We start from the raw sequence: 13,371 nt of genomic DNA, 5'->3' as shown, positions 1-13,371 counted from the left end.
ACACTGAACAGGGATAGCAGACAAAATATTTCCTGCAGGTTTATTTATTTCATTAAAATTGAGTGGAAGCTCTGCACTTAAACAGTGTTTGTTTAAAAAATTGGGCAGATAGTAAAGTAGGAGGGATGAATAATGATGTTACTTTGAAGAAATTAAAATCACAGCTGAAGAAAAAGGAGAAGAATATAAAAAATTCAGACTTGGAATGTCCTGACACATACTCTGAGTCATTTGCAGAAGACAGGAGGCAGCCCATGTCTGCTAAAAAATGCTAACCATTTCCTCAGAGAACCCTTGAGCTCCTGGTTCCTCATGCTGTAGATGAGGGAGTTCACTGCTGGAGCAACCACCGAGTATAGAACTGTGACCACGAGGTCCAGGGATGGGGAGGAGATGGAGGGGGGCTTCAGGTAGGCAAACATAACCATAGTGATAAACATGGAGAGCACAGCTAGGTGAGTGAGGCAGGTGGAAAAGGCTTTGCGACGTCCCTGCTCAGAGGGGATCCTCAGCACGGCCCTGAAGATCTCCACATATGACACCACTATGAAAGCAAAACACACAAATGATCAACAGGCACTGAAAACAAGAAGGCCAAGTTCCCTGAGGTAGGAGTGTGACCAGGAAAGCTTGAGGATCTGGGGGACTTCACAGAAGAACTGGTCCAGGGCATTGCCCTGGCAAGGGGGCAGTGAAAATATATTGGCCATGTGCAGCAGAGCAGTGAGAAACCCAGTGCCCCAGGCAGCTGCTGCCATGTGGACACAAGCTCTGCTGCCCAGGAGGGTCCCATAGTGAAGGGGTTTGCAGATGGCCACGTAGCGGTCGTAGGACATGATGGTAAGGAGATAAAACTCAGCTGTGAGGAAGAAGACAAAGAAAAAGAGCTGTGAAGCACATCCTTTGTAGGAGATGTCCCTGTTGTTCCAGAGGGAATTGGCCATGGCTTTGGGCAGAGTGGAGGAGATGGATCCCAGGTCGAGGAGGGAGAGGTTGAGGAGGAAGAAGTACATGGGGGTGTGGAGGTGGTGGTCACAGGAGATGGTGGTGATGATGAGGCTGTTGCCCAGGAGGGCGGCCAGGTAGATGCCCAGGAAGAGCCACAAGTGCAAGAGCTGCAGCTCCCAGCTGTCTGTAAATGCCAGGAGGAGGAACTCAATGATCGAGCTGCTGTTGAACTTGGACTTCTTTTCACCTTGGAGCACTGATCAAGGATGAAAATGAACAAAGTTAGGGGAAACACGTCTAGAACATCAAAGACAATTTCCATATCTTCTTTTCCGGGCACACACTTTTTATATAAGATCTTTCCTTCAGCTCTAAGTATGGATCTCTGACTGCTGCTGGCTGACTGTGTAGGGAGGAACAGAACATCTGTGTGAAGGCTACTACAGAGTCAGATCTGCTATGAAGCTGTGAGTCCAAGGGATCAGGGGGTCAGGGGAAAGAACTACTGGTCAACTTTGTCATATCAAAGCAGTGCTAAAAAAAAGGGGTCATCAGCATCTGCATTCTTAGAGCTGAAGAACCAGGTTGGCAGAAGGAAGTTTCAGAGAGGTTTAGGTTTTTATTTCAGCTCCCCTCATCTCTCCTTGGGAATATTCTTGGATGTCTCAAACCCTCAGATTTTCTGCTGCACTCAGGGAGAACAGAGCAAGGCAAGAGGATTACCTGTGGCTGCGTGTAGAGAAGGGGGAGCTAGTCTGATGAAGGGAGGGTCAGCTCCTCCCCAGCCTCACAGAGGGCATTTCCCAGAGCTCCAGAGGGCAGAGGGAAGATGGACACCTTGCCATTGACACATCTGCTGCCTGGAGCTGCTCCAGCCAGGAGCTGGTTCCTTGGCCCCATCTCCCTTCCTGCCCCTGCTCACAGAGCCCAGCCCCTGGGTGCCCAGCTCTGCCCTGCAGCCACTCGAGGGGTGTAGGGGCTAAAGAACAGGGCACACAGCCCGGAGGACAATGGAAAGGGGAGGCTGAGCTCAGCTGCTGGAGGGTGGTGGGTGGAGGCACTTCCAGAGGTTCCCAGTCTCCCTCCAGGTGATGCTTGAGGAGTCTCAGCCCCCGCTCTCCCCTGCACAGATGAGTTTCCATCCCACCAAGCTGAGCCAGAGACAAGTGGAAGCAGAGTCTGAGGAGAGCCCAGACTGGAGCAGGAAAGCCCTGCCCTGAAGGGACTCCTGAAAAGTCCTCTCAAAAATATTCTGGGCATCACCTGGAGCAGTGAGCAGCCCTGAGCAATTCAGCCCTCTCTGAACAGTACAAGGACCCTGCCCTGTCCTCCCTGTCTCCTTCCAGCCACAGCTTCTGCCAGCACCAGGGAGCTCCCCGGGCAGGCTGAGAGCTGCCCCTGGCAGGCAGCAGAGTCCCTCCCCCAGCACACAGCTTCTGGGCTGCAGGACCCTGCTCTGAAGGACAGCCCTGGGCACCCATGCCTGCACATCCACCCTCACTCCTCTTCACAATTGCCCACCTCCAGCCCCTTCCCCCCTTACAGCTCCCATCAGCTGTGGCTCTGCAGCTTTAGGAGATGCCTCCAGGAACTGCACCAACACTGCCCTGCACCAGACACTCACCATGTCAGAAGCTCTGAAGATTCTTTTCCGCTGAGCTGGCAGTCATCCCCTCCATCTTCCCCCCCTTGAAGCTTTCTCTGCCTTGCTCATCTCCCTGAGATACCCTGGCAGTGCCTTCACCCTGCTGCCTCTGCAGAGGAGCTGCTCCTGCCCAGAGCTGTCTTTCTGCAGCACTGCCTACTTGCCAGCATTTCCCTCCATCCCAGGAGCCCAGCTCACAACTGTCAGGAGCCCTCTGGGGGTTTGATGCTGAGCCCATGACAATTGCTCAACAGGGAATGAGAGGAAGCTGCAGAACCTTCTCAACAAGTCCAAGGCAGACTCCATGTCCAAAGTTTCTTGCTGTGTGCCTGGGTCCCCCAGAGGGATGCCACTGAGGAAGTGTCCCCAGGGTGTGGTGGGAGCAGGAACCAGGAGGCAGCAATAGCAGGTGGGAAAAGGAAGGTGAAGGTGTCTCTGGTGCTGAGGAAGCCTGGATGTGTGTCAGGAGTGCAAAGGGCCCAGCCCTGAGCCCATTCCCCAAAGGTGCCAGACCTGACCCTCAGCTCCTGGGAAGGGAGATCCTGTCTTTCCCTCTCCTGGCAGCAATGGGATGTGGAGATGGAATAAGATCATATAATCGCAGAATTAGAACATCATATAATAATTTAGATTGGAAGGGACATCTCAAGGTCATTAAGTCCAACAGTAAGCAGGGCCACCCTCAACTAGATCAGGTTTCTCAGAGCCTCCTCAAGCCTCAACTTGAATATCTCCGCAGATGAGGCCTCAAACACCTCCCTGGGAAACCTCTTCTGGCTTATCCATTGCCCTCATGGTAAAGAACTTTTTCCTAGCATCCAATCCAAATCTACTCCTGTCTAACTTAAACCCATTTCCCCTCATCCTATCACTCCAGGATCTTGGAAACAGTCCCTCACCGGAATTCTTGTAAGATTCCTTCAGTACTGGAAAATCTCCCCAGAACCTTCTTTTCACCAGGCTGAATACCCCAAGCTCCCTCAGCCTGTCTTCTTAGGTGTTCAAGCCCCCTGATCATTTTCGTGGCCCTCCTCTGGACCCACTCCATCAGGTCTGTGTCCTTCCTGTATTGCGGGCTCCAGAGCTGGATTAAATACTCCAGGTGCAGCTTCTATCAGTGCAACCACCCACAATATCTGAGTTCTTTCCTTTGGGGGATGGTGCAACACATATGGTGCTACAGTCAGTACCACACAGGAGGATGAAAGAGGGCAAGGAGAAAACTTGTGTGTAAAATGAGGGGATTCCACATCTCTGCAATGGTAGATGTAGCTCTCAATTCTGAGTAGGAAAGGAGAAGTCTGCCTTAGAGAATATTCACTACTCTGAATGTGTAGTTTAGTTTGAAACCATTAGAATGCATGATTTGAAAATAAAACTTTTTTCATTTAATTCATCAAAAAAAAAAAAAAAGAAAAGGGAAGAGCATATACCCTCATGAGAAGACAAAAGAGAGTGACCTCATGAGAGCACTAATGAGTTATCAATAACATTTGTGATCAAACTGGTCAATGCAACAATTGGGCCTAGAATATAAGGGAAAATTTCAAATTTGGGTTTCTTGCTGCTTCATTTGCATCACATATAGCAGCAGGAAAAGCCTTTGATAAGAATTGATAAAATCATAAAATACATCAATTAGCTTGTTAGCTTACAGATTTAATTAGGCAAGGCTTATCAGTTATATATGTTATTATTGCTTTTATATTACTAGTATGTTATTGCCTTTGTATTAGTATATATGTTATTATTGCTTTTGCGTTATTGGTATGTTATTGCTTTTACATTATTAGTATGCTGTTTATGACAATATATCATTAGCATGTTATCTTACGTAATGAAATAAGTCAGAATTGCTCAAAAAACAAAAAGGGGAATATGTTGGGGAAACAGTTCAGAAATATACAGGTTGTGAACAATCCTGACTTACTTCAGCTTAGGCTACAGTGGATTAATGGTTATTGAGGCCTAGTTACAGTTTTCTAAAAATGAGCTAATGGGAAAGAGATAACTAATTGGCAGTAGAAGAGAAAAATATTTATGTGAGAAGAGTGATTCCATGAGAATGGAATGTGTAATTGGAATACAAAGCCACCTGCATGATATGATTGTGTAAACAAGGCGTCTCTATATAAGTGAGTGCAAATTGTTAATAAACGATTTCATACAATCATATTGATGTGTACATGGAATCAATCCTTAAGCCTCTGCAGACTTTTTTCCCACATTAAACAGTCTTCTGTACATCATTATGATCCAAAATTAGTTCTCAGAGGTTTTGTGATAACACTTTCCGGCCATTTGGTATATTAGGGCAATAGGATGGCAAAAATTTCTGGATGCTGGAGTGTCAATTTTTGTCACACTCCAAGGTGAGGCTCTCGTGGCACAGCTGGTTAAGACCCAGTACTGCAATGCCAAAAGCCCCGGGTTCAAGACTCCACAGAGAGCCTCACCTTGGAGGCGATGAGCGCTAGTGGCGCAATAAAGGTAATACAGTGCTTGAGAGTGAGCTAGTCTGTGGCTGTGAGTTTCACCTTTTATTGCCCCCTTGGTCTTGCACATACTCAATAGGGGGCCTGCCCTAATTGGGCACAGGTGGATTTGATACTGGCTCACACCCACTTCTCGGTAATCAGAGGTGTCTGACTGCTTTGTTCCACTACAGTCATCCTTCCACCAAAACAGTGCTGTCTAGATTTGAAATATTATCTTAAGTGATTACAAAACTGTGTTTATGTGCTAGAGGTATTTTTGCATTAGGTATTGCTATAATACATATCCCTATCACAAAGCAGGATTTTGATACAGCTATTCAAATGTCACTGTCTTTTCAAATTTCCTTATCAGATTACCTTGGAGGTATATAGTTCAACAAATTGTTACAGTCCCTGAAAGTTAACAATCCAGCGTTCTATTTTATCAACAGTACCACTAAAGAGAGCTCCTACTCTATTCCTGGATGGATCTGCTCACTCACAGAAAGCTTGGCATGATTCTGCTTCAGACCAATGGTGATCACGTTGTGCTAGAGGAAGGATCAGCACAGGTCATAGAATTGCATGCAGCTATAGAAGCCTTTTGATTATTTTCAGCACCAGATATTAATAATGTAGTGGATTCTCAGTATGTTTGTGGAGTGTTAGTCAGAATAGATGCTTTTTTATCTTAAACATAGTTATTAGGCCTATCTTTACCCTGTTTTCAGAATTGTTGCAACTGGTAAACGCTCAAAATCACAATTATTATGTTATGCATACCTGTTCTCATACACAGTTACCAGGACCCATCACTGAAGGTAAGAGTATCACAGACTCATTAGCAGTAGTGCCAGTGCCAAATGTATTGCAACAAGCACACCTGATGCATAATTTCTATCATAATAATTACAGAAGTTTAGTGAAACAATTTGGCATCACAGTAAGGCAAGCCAAAGAAATTGTTCAAATCTGTCCTGACTGTCAATTAGTTACACCAGCTCCCACTTGGCTAACAGCTCTTCCTAGGGGGCTGCAGCATAACGAGGTGTGGCAATCAAATGTTGCACACATTCAGTCATCTTAAATATGTGCATGTATCAATAGATATCTATTCTCATTTCATGGTAGCTACTGCTCATGAAGGTGAAAAGGCAAAGGATGCACACCTACATTTTTTGAAAGCAATTGCTACTATGGGTCTGCCATCTGTTGTTAAAACTGATAAGGATCCTGTATATGTATCTGCTACTCTTCTGGAATTTTTTAAAGAATGGGGAATTACACATCATACTGGCATACCTCATTCACCAACTGGGCAAAGTATAGTGGAAAGGTCCCATCTTACATTGAAGCATATGCTAAGTAAATTAAAAGGCAAATTTAGATCAAATGCTATGCCCCATGAAAAATTAGCAAAGGCAACATTTGTACACAATTTGTTTAATAGAAGGGATGACAATTTCACACTGAATGAAAAAAGATCATTAAAAGAGAAGTGCATGTTCTAGTGTGGTAGATAAATGGTTGGGTCTGGTACCATTACTGACATAGGGTCGTGGTTATGGCTGTGTTTCTCTCTCTACAGGACCTTATTGGCTTCCAGCAATGCGGATTTGCCCTCATCATCAACTATCACCACCACCTAACGATTAGCAGGGATGAATCCATGGATCATTTGGTCGATGTGGTCAGTGTCTCTACCACTGTGTCCTGGTTTGGGCCAGGATAAAGGTGATTTTCTGTCTTGTACTTTTGCTTTTAACTAAGTCTCTTTAAGTAGTTGCACTTGCTGAAATTAACAGCAAGTTTCTCAGACAGTGTGTGCTTCTAGGATTGATAACACTTGATGTTTATAGTTACTGCTAGAGACTGGTATGCAGAGCCAAGGACAATGCTCAGCTCTGAGGAAAACATTTTACTGTCCAGGAGGATAAAGAGGTCCCACCTGAGCCCTGCTTTGGGGAGGAACAGACAAGAGAGATGCCAGAATTGACCAAACAGAGTATTCCATCCCATACACGTCATAATCAGTATAAATCGGCATCACGAATGCCGAGACGGACTTCTGGATTTCCGGATTTCCTGATTTCCTGCTTCCCTTCCTTCACCCGGCATCCTGGAAGGATTCCATTCGTTTCGTCTGCCTGTGGTCCTGATCCATGCCAGACCATATCTGTGTGTTCCTGCCTCCAGTTCCCGACTGCTGCCGACTCCAGGAGTCCAGCCTGGACTTTCCCAGGGCTGCCCTGCAGCCTCAGTGGTGACGTGAGAGTTATTGGGGGAGAGGGGGGAGGAATGTGGTATCCATTTTCCTGTATATTTGTATATATTTAGTAATTTTACCTATTTATCATTACTGTTTCATTAAAGTTGTGTAGTTTAGTTTCCAACCCATAAGTCTCTCTCCCTTATTCTCTCTCCTTTCTTTATCAAGGAGGAGAGAGACATTAATAGAGAGCGTCTGTTATTCTGTTAAATTGCCGGGCCAGTGTTAAACCGTGACACACTGACAACAATCAAAGCAGATGAAAACGTTGGAGCAGTGTACTGGGCTCATCTGCTGAGTCCACCACTGTTTCGGCCACTGACATGGTGGGATGCATCTTTCCCAATCACCAACGATACCACTTGTGTAGGTGGCATCTGGGTACAGTCAACAGTGAGTCAATGGAGAGAAAATGTCACTTTGTATAATGTCTCTTAAACAGTAGATAACTGGCCTGTCTGTGTTACCAATGCTAACAATCATACATTCTGTATCACATTTACTCCTCAGTGACATATATTAGCTGTACGTGTGACTGATAGGATTACTAATTACACTAGTATTGATTTACCAGGTGTTACAGGACAAGAATATAGTTTAACTTGTAGAATTTGTTATCCTTACTGTAAAGTTTTTAAGCAAATGAATGTAATCACACATATTACTTGGGAACCATGCATGGGATTATTACCTTAATGAGTAAACCTGAATTATACTGTGTAAGATACAGAAATAATACATGGGGGGCCCTATGGAGTATTCATGAGGGTCGAATCTACGGAGTGGAAAAGCAAAGGATATTTTGGAGCCATATTTCAAATTTATTAAAACCATTCTGGCAGCACAGTCCAAGCTAATCTATGACAACCAGCACTGCCTTTTGTAAACATAACTAAGGCTCAGATTACTTGAAACAAAGGAAATAATCCCATGGTGTGTTTTTTTGTGTTTATGATCACTCTATGGCTATTTGTACTACTCATCCTTATGTATATGGGATTGCTAATCTAGGCAATTTAGATATTAGAAGATTAATAAATTTGAATTAGCTTTTAAGAATATCACTTTTAAGACATTTATTCAGCCTGAAGATAAAAGAAATAAGTTTTAAGTGGTACCGTTCCAACAGAGGTCTGAACTGTGGTTTCTTGTGAACATGACCTGGACATGTGAAAGTGAAAATGGATTAGATCATATCATAAGAGTGTTACATAGCAATGGAAGAGAGGTTAAGAGAAGGACCAGCCAATTTATAGGTTGTCTAATATCTGCCATTATATCAGCGATTGTCATTATCAGTTCCATGGCTGCTTTGGTTGCAGCACTAACAACATCAATTCAAACGGCACAGGAAGTTAAACATGCACTGTTAAATGTGACCGAGGATATGAAAATGCAAACAGCAATAGATGAGAAAATGCTGGTGAGACTGGATGTGCTAGAGACTAGTGCGATTTGGCTGGGTGAACAAGAAGCAGCACTGCAGACATATGTGATGTTACAGTGTGATTGGGAATATCATAAGCAAGATCTGTGTGTCATGTCATCAGAATGGAATAGCTCATTATATGAGCGGGATGTTGTAAAAGCTCATCTGCAAGGAGCCTTTGAAGGGTCAGTTAAACACCATCTACAGACCCTAAAACATCAGTTGGAACAAGTGCTACTATGACACGATGTGCATACAGACAAGATATGGCAATCACTGAATAATGATCTGAGTTGGTTAAATCCTAAACAATGGTTCACAAGATTGAATTTGAGGATCTGGGTTCACCAAGGTCTGCTGACTCTGTCAGGAATAATAATTGTGGTAATTATTAGATTGATTGCTAAAATTATCTTAAGTACCAGGAGGATGGAAGAAAAGACAGTTCAGTTGGTTCTTTCAAATTTAAAAATGGGGAATTGTAGCTGAATACCAGACAGGCAGATGTGTGGGATAGAGGAGTGTTGTGAATTCTCTGGCACTCACCCTGAAGAAGAGCAAATAGCTGTAAATATCCTAAGGAATTTGCAATATGAACGATATTATGTCCTGGTAGCAGGTGCCTCCTGTGGGAGCAGTTAGATAAGGTTTTATGCTACTAGAAAGAGCACTTGGAGGTGCAAATTGTAGATCAGTGAATAGATATTGGGATACTATATAAGTGTATCGAACCACACAATAAATGATTCTGATTGTGCACAGCAACCAGTGTCTGTGCATTCATGTCTTCCGTCAGAGGGTTTGTTGTTTCTCCAAGAGGTTCTGGTTTCTTTCCAGGGTGTGGGCTGAGTTTGTGGGTTGGGGTTTGATTCAGGGCTTGGGCGAGGGCTGTTGTTAAAGCTGAAGTTGTACTGCTGGACATCTGGGCTGTGGAGGAGGGCGGGCACCTGAGAACACCTGAGGGTGTGGGGTTACAGGGTTGGGCTTTGCCTTTGAGGTGTGGGTGAGGTGGGGATCAGAGAAGTGGATTCTGTTCAGTGTGAGGGGCAGCATTTAGGGGAGTGTTAAGGCTTCAGGTTCCTGGTTAGAAGCAGGGCCAAGGCTTATCAGGAATGTTTCCTCAGTCGGTGTTGCTGCACCCTCAAGGTTTGCAGCACCACATTTTACCTCATCCAAATCTTTCATCTCTGTTGGCCAAGCCCATTCTCCCTCAACATCCACATCCCTTTAGTTCCAGTTGCTCCCTGACCTCCTCACCTTGTCATGGTCAGTCTTGTGATGACTTCCATGAACCCTGATCATTTTTGAGGCTCTACTTCTGCCTTTCTCTTTTCTTCCCCTCCCCGTTTCTGTCTTCAAAGAGCTCTTGGAGTGAAAGATTCCTTGAGTCACACAATATTCCATCTTGGAAGAGACCCTTGAGCATCATCTTGTCAGAATGCCCTGCTCAATGCGAGCTGGACCAGGTGAGGCTTCTCAAGGTGCTCCCCAGCATTGCTTCATCCACAAAGGCTCTGAGAGTGCCTTTTGTCCCACCCCACAGTGGGATTATGAAGACAGGAAACATCATTGGATCAAGTGCTGGTCACTGAGGCACCATCACTGTCTGCTAGGACTTTGAACCACTGATGGCACTTGACCCTCATCATCTTGTGAACATCCCACCCACACCATCCTCAGGGTCATCAATCCAGACATCACCAATCTGGCTCTTAAGGGGCAATGATAGACCATGTCAAAGGGTATACTGAAGTCCAGGTGCACCTCATGCCCTTCTTTCCCCTGTCCATTCTGGTTTAGCAATCCCTTTATTGTCCTGGACTGCAGGATCATTGGCCCCATCACTATACCAGGGAGAGGTAATGCTGACCAGCAGGTAATTATCCAGTCCTCTTTCCTGTCCTTCATGGCTGACAGAAATGCCCTATCCAAGGTGCAGTTACCCTCTCAGGACAGGCCTTCGAGTCTATGAGTCTTCCAGAGATAGTGACAGCAAGCTCAGCTGTGGGAAAAAAGTCTGCAGAGGCTTAAAGATTCCATGTGCACATCAATATGATTGTATGAAATCGTTTATTAACAACTTGCACTCACTTATATAGAGAAGTCTTGTTTACACCATCTTATCATGCAGGTGGCTTTGTATTCCAATTACACATACCATTCTCATGGAAAGATTGTTCTCAAATAATTATTTTCCTCTTCTGTTGCCAATTAAGTTATCTCTTTCCCATTAGCTCATTCTCAGAAAGCCTCTAACTAGGCCTCAATAACCATTAACCCAATGTGGCCTACATTGAAGTAAGTCAGGATTGCTCACAACCTGGATATTTCTGAACTGTTTCCCCAACATATTCCCCTTTTTGTTTTTTGAGCAATTCTGACTTATTTGGTTACGTAAGATAACATGCTAATGATATATTGTCATAAACAGCATACTAATAATGCAAAAGCAATAACATACCAATAATGCAAAAACAATAACATACTAGTAATATAAAAGCAATAATAACATATATAACTGATAAGCCTTGCCTAATTAAATCTGTAAGCCAACAAGCTAACTGGTATATTTTATGATTTTTATCAAGTCTTACCAAAAGCTTTTCCTCTTGCTATGTGTGATACAAATGAAACAGCAAGAAACCCAAATTTCAAATTTTCCCTTATATTCTAGGCCTAATTGTTGCATTGACCAGTTTGATCGCAAATTTATTGATAACTCATTAGTGCTCTCATCATGAGGTCATGCTCTTTTTTCTTCTCATAAGGGTATAAGCTCTTCCCTTGTCTTTTCCCCCTTTTTTTAATTAAATGAAAAAGGTTTTATTATCAAATCATGTATTCTAATGGTTTCAAACTAAACTTGAAGAAATTTCTTTCTATCACACCACTCCTCTTCACAGTATCCAGTATTTTGCAGTGCAGCTTTAAGCATCTTTTAAACTGTTCTCTTAAATAATAGATCAAGTTATAATCAATGTGCTGTCACGGTTTAACACTGACCCGGCAATTAAACCGAATAACAGACGCTCTCTATTAATCTCTCTCTCCTTGATAGAGAAAGGAGAGAGAATAAGGGAGAGAGACTTATGGGTTGGAAACTAAACTACACAACTTTAATGAACAGTAATGATAAATAGGTAAAATTACTAAATATATACAAATATACAGGAAAATGGATACCACATTCCTCCCCCCTTTCCCCCAATAACTCTCACGTCACCACCGAGGCTGTAGGGCAGCCCTGGGAAAGTCCAGGCTGGACTCCTGGAGTCGGCAGCAGTCGGGAACCGGAGGCAGGAACACACAGATATGGGCTGGCACGGATCAGGACCACAGGCAGACGAACGGACAGGATCCTTCCAGGATGCCAGGTGAAGGAAGGGAAGCAGGAAATCAGGAAAAGATCTGGCTCGGCCCTCGTGATGCCTCAAATTTATACTGAGTGTGACGTATATGGGATGGAATACTCTGTTTAGTCAATTCTGGCATCTATCTTGTCTGTTCCTCCCCAAAGGAGGGTTCAGGTGGGACCTCTTTACTCCTTCTGGACGGTAAAATGTTTTCCTCAGAGCTGAGCAGTGTCCTTGGCTCTGCATACCAGTCTCTAGCAGTAACTATAAACATCAAGTGTTATCAATCCTAAAAGCACACACTGTCTGAGAAACTTAGCTAAAAGCAAAAGTACAAGACAGAAAATCACCTTTATCCTGGCCCAAACCAGGACAGTGCCCATCAAAGTAGGTTGTTTTAAAATACCTGGAGTTAGCATAAAAGCAGAGTAGTGACACTACCTAACTGAAGTTATTTTTTTATTTTTTTTATATGCAAATGTCTTCATCTTTTTATATGGCTTAACAAATTAAAAAGATTCTATTTCATGGATAGCTAAAATCTCCTGTCAAAGAAAAGAAAATATCACTAGCTTTCCTGAGTAGCAGGTAACTGTCAAGTTACTGCATACCAAGATTCAGGCCTGGACATTTGATGCCCAGAACAATGTAAAAATATTTACACTTCTTCATACCTTTCAGAAGGCATTAGGGAAACGTTTCTTTTATTGTCTTTTTAATGAGGTTATGTGGTGTCCTTTCCTCCCGCTCCCAGCAGGGCTCACAGCTACAGTATCTGCGGGGGCAGAGGCAGCACCTGCAGCTGTAGCAAGCTGGCTGGCAGCATCACCAGCCACACAAAGGGGGGTTGAAAAGCAGCCGTGGGGGAAAAAAGCGGGGGGGGGGGTTTCTTTCTCTCCGCAGCAATTCTCGGTCTCTGAAAAACATTCTCATGACTTTATCGTACTCCTTACCAATATATGAGAAAAATTTAACAACACCTACCAAAAACTTTAAAAACCAAAACACTATTACTACCAAAATCTGGTGGAATCAGCCTAAAATAAAATAAATCAGTACAATCTCCCAAACCAAATACTTGTATCAAAAATATTATCACTGTGAATCCACATTTAAAGGCATTTGTTTCCATGGCCGAACCCATCTACTCGGTACCCAACACACTCCAGTACCTGTAAGTAAGCACATATAACCTCGACCAGTCAGTTTCACAGTTGTAAATAAAGGAGACAGACAAAGAAACAATAATA

At 43.8% G+C, this 13,371-nt stretch overlaps 1 pseudogene; it reads right to left on the bottom strand.

Moving 5' to 3' along the window:
- Nucleotides 1-227: 227 nt before the first annotated feature.
- LOC115600102 overlaps nt 228-13,371 on the bottom strand; it is a 69,257-nt pseudogene continuing 56,113 nt past the window's right edge.

The sequence above is a fragment of the Calypte anna genome, chromosome W (genome assembly GCF_003957555.1).
Source record: "Calypte anna isolate BGI_N300 chromosome W, bCalAnn1_v1.p, whole genome shotgun sequence".
In the NCBI taxonomy this organism is placed as follows: Eukaryota; Metazoa; Chordata; class Aves; order Apodiformes; family Trochilidae; genus Calypte; species Calypte anna.
Note: the sequence above shows the minus strand (reverse complement) of the source record. Positions and strands in the feature narration are given on the sequence as shown.